Source organism: Rhincodon typus, chromosome 19, assembly GCF_021869965.1.
Source record: "Rhincodon typus isolate 14 chromosome 19, sRhiTyp1.1, whole genome shotgun sequence".
In the NCBI taxonomy this organism is placed as follows: Eukaryota; Metazoa; Chordata; class Chondrichthyes; order Orectolobiformes; family Rhincodontidae; genus Rhincodon; species Rhincodon typus.
Window position 1 is genome coordinate 46851873 of NC_063350.1, and position 8546 is coordinate 46860418.

The 8546-nt window shown below is 43.6% G+C and overlaps 1 long non-coding RNA gene across 2 annotated transcripts in view; it reads left to right on the plus strand.

The window, feature by feature from the left end:
* LOC125485446 overlaps positions 1-8221 on the plus strand; it is a 65924-nt gene extending 57703 nt beyond the window's left edge. The window contains exons 2-4 of one of the 2 annotated variants that reach the window (XR_007264174.1): positions 4488-4615; positions 5679-7103; positions 7938-8221. This is a non-coding gene — a long non-coding RNA (uncharacterized LOC125485446). The remainder of the gene's footprint in view (positions 1-4487; positions 4616-5678; positions 7104-7937) is intronic. The other variant, XR_007264175.1, reaches the window with a different exon arrangement.
* Positions 8222-8546: the final 325 nt, after the last annotated feature.

The window sequence follows — 8546 nt, forward strand, 5'->3', positions numbered from 1 at the left end:
ATTGAATGCTGTGCAGTTACTTGTGAACATTCCCAATTATGTTGAGAAACAAGGGAAGGTCATTGATGAAGCACCTGAAGGTAGTTGGGCTTACAACAAAACTCTGTGCCTCAAGAGCCCAGTTTTTCAATGGTAATGCCCTACCTTTGAGCTCGGAGGTCTGAGTTTAAGTCCCAACTCTGCCAGAGATGTCAAGCATGTCTAAACAGGTGGCTGAAACATATCAACCCTGATAACCTCCTGAGTCTGAAATGGTTTACAGTCTTCCTTTGCACTGTGTATGCCTCCAAGCAATTTGAACAGTTTCCTTTGATTCCCCTTTTCTGCTTGGGTAGCTCGATGCCACACTCGGTCAAATGCAGCCTTATTGTCAAGGGCACTCAATATCATCTTACCTTGTGGATTGACACTTACAATGGCCAATTCTCACTTACTGGTAACACGTAGCAGAAATTTGGGCATGTGGTATACCCAATTCTTCAATCATTACTTTTAAATGCTCAGTGAAGCATGCTTTTGGAATACCCTATGTACTCCTTGAGAGCACAAAGGCAAAACAATTGCCCCTTTATGACTGATTTTCAATCATACATCTAACAGGGAACCAATAGCTTTAATTTAACTGCTTTTTTTTTGCTCCTATACCTTCCCCATTTCCTCTTATTTTTCCTCAAGTTTATTTCTGTTTGATATAATCTTTTTTGTTATGCCAGCAATCAGGTCACTCCTGCTGCTGAGCTAATTTTAATACATGTCAGATTCGGGCTCTAGGGGCTTACTGCTGTATACTTCCCTACAGGATGGACTATGTGATTTTGTTTTGTTGTCTCCAGTAATCAGTCACCATATTCTCAATCCCTCATGCTTAAACTCCTGTTCAGTGTTTGCGCATTGCACTCAGCTGCATTGGCCAGCAGACTGGGGAGGCAAGTGAAGGTTCTGTTTTGATCTGCAACATTGTTGTAATCATTTCTGTTGTTTAGCCCTCGGCAGTGGTGTTAGCAATGTAATCAGTGAATGTAAGCAGTGTTCTCCAAGTCTGGTCTCTTCAGAATTCCAATAAGAAGTGAATGGAGTGTAAATAATAAGAAAATTGAGATCTAGGTGCAATCTTGCATTGTCAATCAGTAGTGAACACACATCAGTAAATTTAATAGGAACCTCAACTTCAGGGGTCATTCATGTGATATATTTTCCAGTCTGATTTTTATTGTGAGAAGGGATATGATGTTCTTTCTGAAATTAATTCCAAGCTTGGCTTCAAACTGATGTTCACACCTGGATCTGCTGACTTCAGACAAGGTGACAATTGATTTAAGACACTGCATGGCAGTCAATAATAGAAGAAGAACTGGTCTGCATCATGGATAATGAGTGAAACAGAACTCTTCCAGAATGATGGAAATATTCAGCAATATTCAGTTTCATTTCATCTGGAGCTCAATTTTCTGCTTCAGGTGTCCACCTGGCCACTGACTATTGCTAGAATTAGGGGCTGGTACCTCTGTTCTGACTTCCTACCTGGGACTGAAAAGAAATAGCCGTGATCCTGTTGAAGGCAAAAAAATACATTCTATAAAGAGGAGGGCTGTGCAAGGCCCATTACATTGCCTTATAGCATGAAGCGTTTTAATGGGAATGTGGAGGCTGTAGATATCCATGTTCTAATTTGTGAGAAAATCAGCCTCCATGGATTGTATTGTCTGAGAGCTGGTGGTTGTTGCCCTGGTTCAGTAGTAAACCATCTTTGAGTTATGCTTTGTGGTTGTCAAGATTGTTTCAAGTGTACAACTCAGCAGTGTGTTCAATGCAAGGACTTTATTGAAGTGATGCTTAAGATGTGTGCCTCATAGTAGAATTCACTTGACTATGGCAAACTTGAAATGATGTTTTGTAGATGATTGCATTTCAAATCCGTTTATACAAAGGCCATTATCACATGCATGTTTACTTACCCAGGTTACCAACTGTATACTGTTCTCATGACTCAGCAGTTCATTAGTTCTGTCAGCCTTTGCGTATGCATTTCACACACAGTCCTTAATTTGTGCTGGTACGATATGCAGTTAATGGTATGCTTATGTTTTGTTGTCTTTGGCTGTTTATTTCATTTGGTCTGTTTCTGTTGTTGGGTTGCCACATACCTCAGGGTTGAATGGTTGATTTGATCGGTGTTGAGCAGTTTCCTTTGATTCCCCTTTTCTACTCTGGTTGCTTGATGTCACACTCGGTCAAATGCAGCCTTCTTCTTGATCAGCTGTCTGAGGCTGAACAGCAGCTTCTCCAGTTGGGAGCATGTGCCTGTGGTTGTCATGGTGTATCTGGTCATTTCATTTGCATTGCCTTGGATCAAGGAGACAATGGTGCTCCACACAGGTCCCAAGTTGCTGCTCAAGCTGGCTTTTTCTGACGTTGGTGAATGTTTTTACTCTGACTGATTCTCCAGTGCTCAAATCTAGCAATGGCAACTCTCATGGTCTTGTTGCAGTTAAGTTTGGCTCCTTGCCATTTCACATGGATTTTTATTCACTCAGATCTTTTACTACGTCTGGCTTCAGTACCTTTATATTGATTGGAAGAGTAGTTTGTAAGGGGTATGAGAAGAGTCTTTGTACCGTTTATGTATGTTTCTCCACTCAAATCTTACTTTATATACTGCTGCGTGGGATTTACTTGATTTCTTTCTGATACTTTTAGTGATTTTCATTGCTGCCTCAGCCTTTCCATTTGACTGGAGATAGAGTGGAGATGATGTGTGGTGTTGAATTTCTCAATCATGCATGAAGCAACTGAATTTTTCACTCGTGAACTGAGATCCATTGTTGATCATGATAGTGACCTCGTCTGCATCATAAAGTCAGAGGTGGTAATGTTTGCTGATGATTGCACAATGTTCAACACCATTCGTGAATCCTCAGATATTGAAGCAGTCCGCGTTCAAATGTAACAAGATCTGGAGAATATCCAGGCTTGAGCTGACATGGTGAGAATTTGTGCCACACAACTACCAGGCAATGATTCCAGCAAGAGACAATCTAATCATCACTCCTTGACATTCAATGGTATTACAATCATTGAATCCCTCACTGTGAACATCCTGGTGGGTTAACATTGATCAGAAACTCAGCTGCACTGACTACATAAACACAGTGGTTAATAGAACATGTCACAGGCTAGGAATACTGTACCAAGTAACTCAGCTTTTGACTCCCCAAAGCCTGTCCAGCATCTACAAGGCACAAGTCAGGAGTGTGATGGAATAGACGCCACTTACTTGGATGGGTGTAGCTCCAGTAACACTCAAGAAGCTCAACACTATTTTCCTGGATGACATGCTAACCCTGTATCACAACTCCATACTCCTTTAGGATCTGTTTCATGGTCAATGGATTAGTGTGTGGTGATATATGCCAAATCTCTAGAGTCATAGAGTCATACAGCACAGAAACAGATCCTTCGGTCCATCTAGTCCATGCTGACCATAATCCCAAACAAGTCCCACTTGCCTGCACTTGGCCCATGTTCCTCAAAACACTTATTGTTGATGTATTTTTCTAAATGTCTTGGATGTGTACACGCATCCACCACTTCCTCTGGAAGTTCATTCCACAGGCAAATGACTCTGTGTGAAAAAAATTGCCCCCATGTATTTTTTAAATCTTTTTCCTCTCAACTTAAAAATGTGCCCCCTAAAATCTAGACAATTTGACAGTTATCAGGCCAAACTTTGGACCTGCTCCAGCTGAGATAAATAACATTTGCCATCCATGATTCTGGAGAGCCAGATCCGCATCTGTTATTGGAATGGGCTCAATATGGTGTCCTCGTGTCATCTTAATCTTACTTTAGAGGGATTCATGTTTTAAATGGCCATGTTTAGCCACTTTGCATAGGTCTGTGAAGGTCATGATGCTGCATGACACCTCAGTGTCTATCAGATATTCTATGCTGACTTAATGTTCTCATTCTATAGTCTTCATTTCAACCATCACAAACCATGTCTCATCTATGAAGCTGACTGAACCAACCTGTTATGTGGTGTAGGATGATTCATCAGAATCTTCAATCACTGTCTCTCCAGTAGCCAAATGTACTTGTTGCTGTCGAAATAATTCAGCTTCTTGCAGTGAGAACACTGGTTTCCCCAGGCTGGACAGCCACTTTCAATTTTGCATAATGTCCTCTGCAGTATTTACATCCTAGCCTTTGTAATTCTTCTGCAGTCCATGCTCTTCATAGAGAGATTTAGAATGAGGTATATTTTGAAACAGTCTCTTATCAGCAATGATAAAAGTGGAACAACTTGTAATGGTTCTGGTTTGTTCAACAAATCCATTGCTATTGCACAATCCTGCATTTGTTCATGGAAGAATTCCCAATTTTGCCTCATATCCCCAGTCATTTAAAGAGGAGCTGGTAGGGGCAAGGCTGCAAGCAGTTTGTGATGAGTAGTGTTTTCACTGCGATCTTCATATTTTCCTTTACAGCGGCAGCTCACAGCTCTTTGTCTGTGCCTTTTTTTTCACCCAGCTCTGCACAGTCTCCACTTCTGACACCATGTTTCAACTGAATTGGACAGCAGTGTGTTCAAAACATGGACTTTATTGAAGTGCAGGTAAAGATATCTGTCAACAGGCTGTGTGCCTCTGTGGTGGACGTCATGTGACTAGGCAGACTAGAAAAGACATGATTGCATTTCGATTCAAACAAAGACTGACTGGCATGAGAATCGAGTGCTGAGCAGTAAACTGATTATCTATCCTGTTGCACAAAATAAATCTCTCAACATTAACCTGGGCAGATTAGGTATAAATCTTACTCTGTACTTTATCTGACAAAGGGCAAGAGCTCATCTCTGGTAAACTCATTGAGATGAATCTGACATATTTTTGATTAAGTCCAAGTTGTATTGAGATTTTTGGTTGGGATTTTCATCACAAGGCCCAGTGATATTTTCTTTTCACTGTATCTTGCCAACCTACCTCATTAATTATCTGCTCTGTCCCTGTAGTATGACTGTATATGGCTCTGGAGCCATCTTACTATGAGCGGTCCCCACAGCAACTTGCCACTCAGTGGATATCCCAGAATTCATAGCATCCCTTAAACCTGTGCTATCTTTAAAAGGGCGCTGTGTACCCAAGCAAGCACTGTCAGGCCAGAATTGCACTGCACAGCTCCTGACATGTGCCTCAGAGATGGCAAACAGGGGCAAATTGGCACCTCGCTACATGGGCGTGGACCTTGAGGTCCAGCTGGATGCAATGCTGAGAAGGGGAAACGTGCGCTTCTCCCCTCAGCTCCCCCCAGCTGTACCAAGAGGGGAGGCGCATGACACCAGACCCACTCCAGCCACTGCAGAGGTTGCTGCCCAGATTAAATCAGTCACAGTCTAGAGCAATGCCTGGCAATGTAGGAAGTAAATACTAGCGTAAGTACCACCATCTTCTCTTTGATACCTCACCCTGACTCCCTCTCTGTTACTGCACCCACCTCCAACCAAGGCTTTACCACTCTCTCACTATTGCCTGCAACATCATACTTCACCCACCAAATGCCACCAACACAGAAACAAAATAAAAACAAAACAAAACTCTGGATGCTGAAAATCTGAAACTACTTTGGTTCTGAACAAGGGTCCCTGGGCTTGAAATATTAACCCTCTTTTCTCTCCACAGATGCTGTCAGGCCTACTGAGTTTCTCCAGTAATTTCTGCTTTTGTCCTGAGCAGCACCAACCCTGCGTGCCGTCTGCGTTGCCTACTCACTTGTTTGGCACACTTCCTCACCTGCATCAACAGGTACAGCTGTGCCACCCGCTTTCATCCCTTTGTAATACCTGTGCTTCTTTCATTCTGGTGGGGAGAGGGACAAGCAGCTTACAACAGGACAGAGAGATTCAAACAGGGGCTGGGCCGTCTGACGTTCAGTTCCTCATTCCCAACGTGGAGAACATCCTGTCTTGAACTGCTGTGGGTGACTAACACACAGTTTCCAAGCCCTCAGAGCGGTCTCAGGCTACGGTTGACATGTTGTGCTGGGACCCTTTGAGCAAAGGCCATTCCGCTTGATTGACTGAGCCTTGCTGACAGCTATAACGACTTTCCTTCCTTTGTGTTTGCACTAAACTGCAAAGCAAGACAGGAGTAATAGGATCAGAGATAGTAGGAACTGCAGATACTGGTGAATCCGAGACAACAAGGTGCAGGCCAAGCAGCATCATAGGAGCAGAAAGCCTTTCTGCTCCTATGATGCTGCTTGGCCTGCTGTGTTCATCCAGCCCAGCACCTTGTTGTCTCAGAAGTAATAGGAGTCTGGTATGTCTGGTTGAAGGCCAAAGGGCAAATAAGCAAGCAATATAAGGCAGAGATGCTGTGAGCATCCAGTTGGGTTCACACTGAGCGGGTGCTATGACAGTGAGCAAAAAGCCTGGAGACACAGCCTGGTCCAGTCCATGAGCTGGGTGTGAATTAGAATTTGATTTTATCATCACTGATCAAGGATATAGGAGTGCAGGGAAATGTTTACAATGTCACCATTCTCAGCGCCATCTTAGATACAAGGGTACTTAGTTGCAAAAACTTAGGTACAACGTAGAAGTATTAGGAGATATAGTTAAAAGCTCAACATTGTGGTCCTTCTTAAGTGCTTAGCCATGCTGGGCTCAATCTCCCCCCAGGGGTTGAATCTTCTCCATGCTGGGCTTGCACTCCCCACAAGGGTTCAATCTTCTCCATGCTGGGCTCCAGCTCCCCACAAGCGTTCGATCTTCTCCATGCTGGGCTTGCACTCCCCACAAGGGTTCGATCTTCTCCATGCTGTGCTCGATCTCCCCCACACTTGATAACCACCGCAGATGTTGGGGGATCTCGGGCTGCCTGCTGTTACCACCACCCCTGCCCCCTCCCCCGCACCCATCCCCCCACCCTCTCTGCCCTGGGCTCAATCTCTCGCTCTCCCCCACGGTCTCTTGCTTTTCCCTGCACTGGGCTCGATCTCCACCACACTGCACCAAAGTCGACTCCCTTCACTGTCGCCCGCCAGGAAGAAACCTTGCCTGAGACACATTGGAAACCTTGAGACTGCTGATCTCTCCACAGAAGGTAAGTAGGTTAAAGTAAGGAAAAAAAAGCTGTGAAAGTAGAAAAAGTAAATGTGGATGGAGCAGATGCACAAGCTGCGCTGTTACTCCACCGCCATCTTGGTTCCTTACCCCTGACTACAGTGTCCTTGCTGCAGTGTTAAGGGATGGCTGTCTATACAGCCTGAGTGCAGAATTGAAATGGTGAATATCCTGTACATGGATTGGAGATATGCCATGAGAGTGGGCTGGCACATATCAAATGCCAATGTTTGAAAAGGTGGTGTGTGTGTGTGTTTGTGTGTGTGTGGGTGTGTGTGTGTGTGTGTGTGTGGCACTGGTGCCCATGAAGCCAAAAGGTGTTGGTGCCCAATCTCCAACATGGAGAACATTCGAAGCAAGCAGTGAGCTGAGTATGCTTTGGTTTCCGCATCAGGTTTTCCCAATGTTGAGCTTGTTTGGCAAGATAGAAAGCTGAATATTAAGGAGGTGAGTTGTGCCATCAACCAGTTGCAATATTCTGTCTTAGATGGCAACTTGCCACTGCCTGCAAGAAGCTCACTATGCTGCTTGTGAGAAGCTATAAAAGATGGTGTGGGTTGCTCAAGATGGGCACTGCCACACAATCCTGCCACAAGCCTCACCATAGCCCATGCTGCTCAGACCCTTATAAGATTCTACCCATTGAATTTGCATAGTCTTGTTGTTATAGCTGGGAAATATTGTTTGCCTGAAAAGAATAGATAAGTCAGTGGAGATGTCATCATAAATATAGACCAAATAGAGATAGGTTTACTGGTGGTTCTGAGGAAGGGTCACTGGACCTGAAACGTTAACTCTGTTTTCTACTTCACAGATGCTGCCAGACCTACTGAGCTCTCCCAGCAACTTTGTTTTTGTTCCTGATTTACAGCATCCACAGTTCTTTTGGTTTTTACTGGTGGTTTTAATGGGTTTTAATTCTGTACGGAGAGAATGCTATATCGTCAAGAGTGCCAACATTCACATTTAATCAGAAGGTAAGGTCGTCTCTAACAGTTCAGGTCAATGTGAAACATTCCATGGAAATAATCAAAAGGCAGTAATCCCAGTGCTCAACCAAAATCCTTCTGTACCAGTTATTAAAGCATTCAGTCATCCCACAGTGCTCTACAAATACCAGTTTGTTCTTCTTCTTTCTGTGTAATTAATGAATGTTTGAAGACAGATGCTGTGAAAACCTGTTTAAGGAACAAACTGAACACTTTGTATATCTGACAGCATAATGTATGGTGCAAGTTATGGAAAGGAAGCTGTTCTTTTCCAGTAAAGCATGGTTTGATGTGAATTATAAGTAATGGTATGTTAGCAATTGCAAAGTGGTTTACCTAAGTTGCAGATATTTCCCTAAATGTATGCAAATTGTTTCACGTTGGGCTTGCCATCTTTCTTGTTACATGCCAAGATAATCCTCAGTGCCAACCCA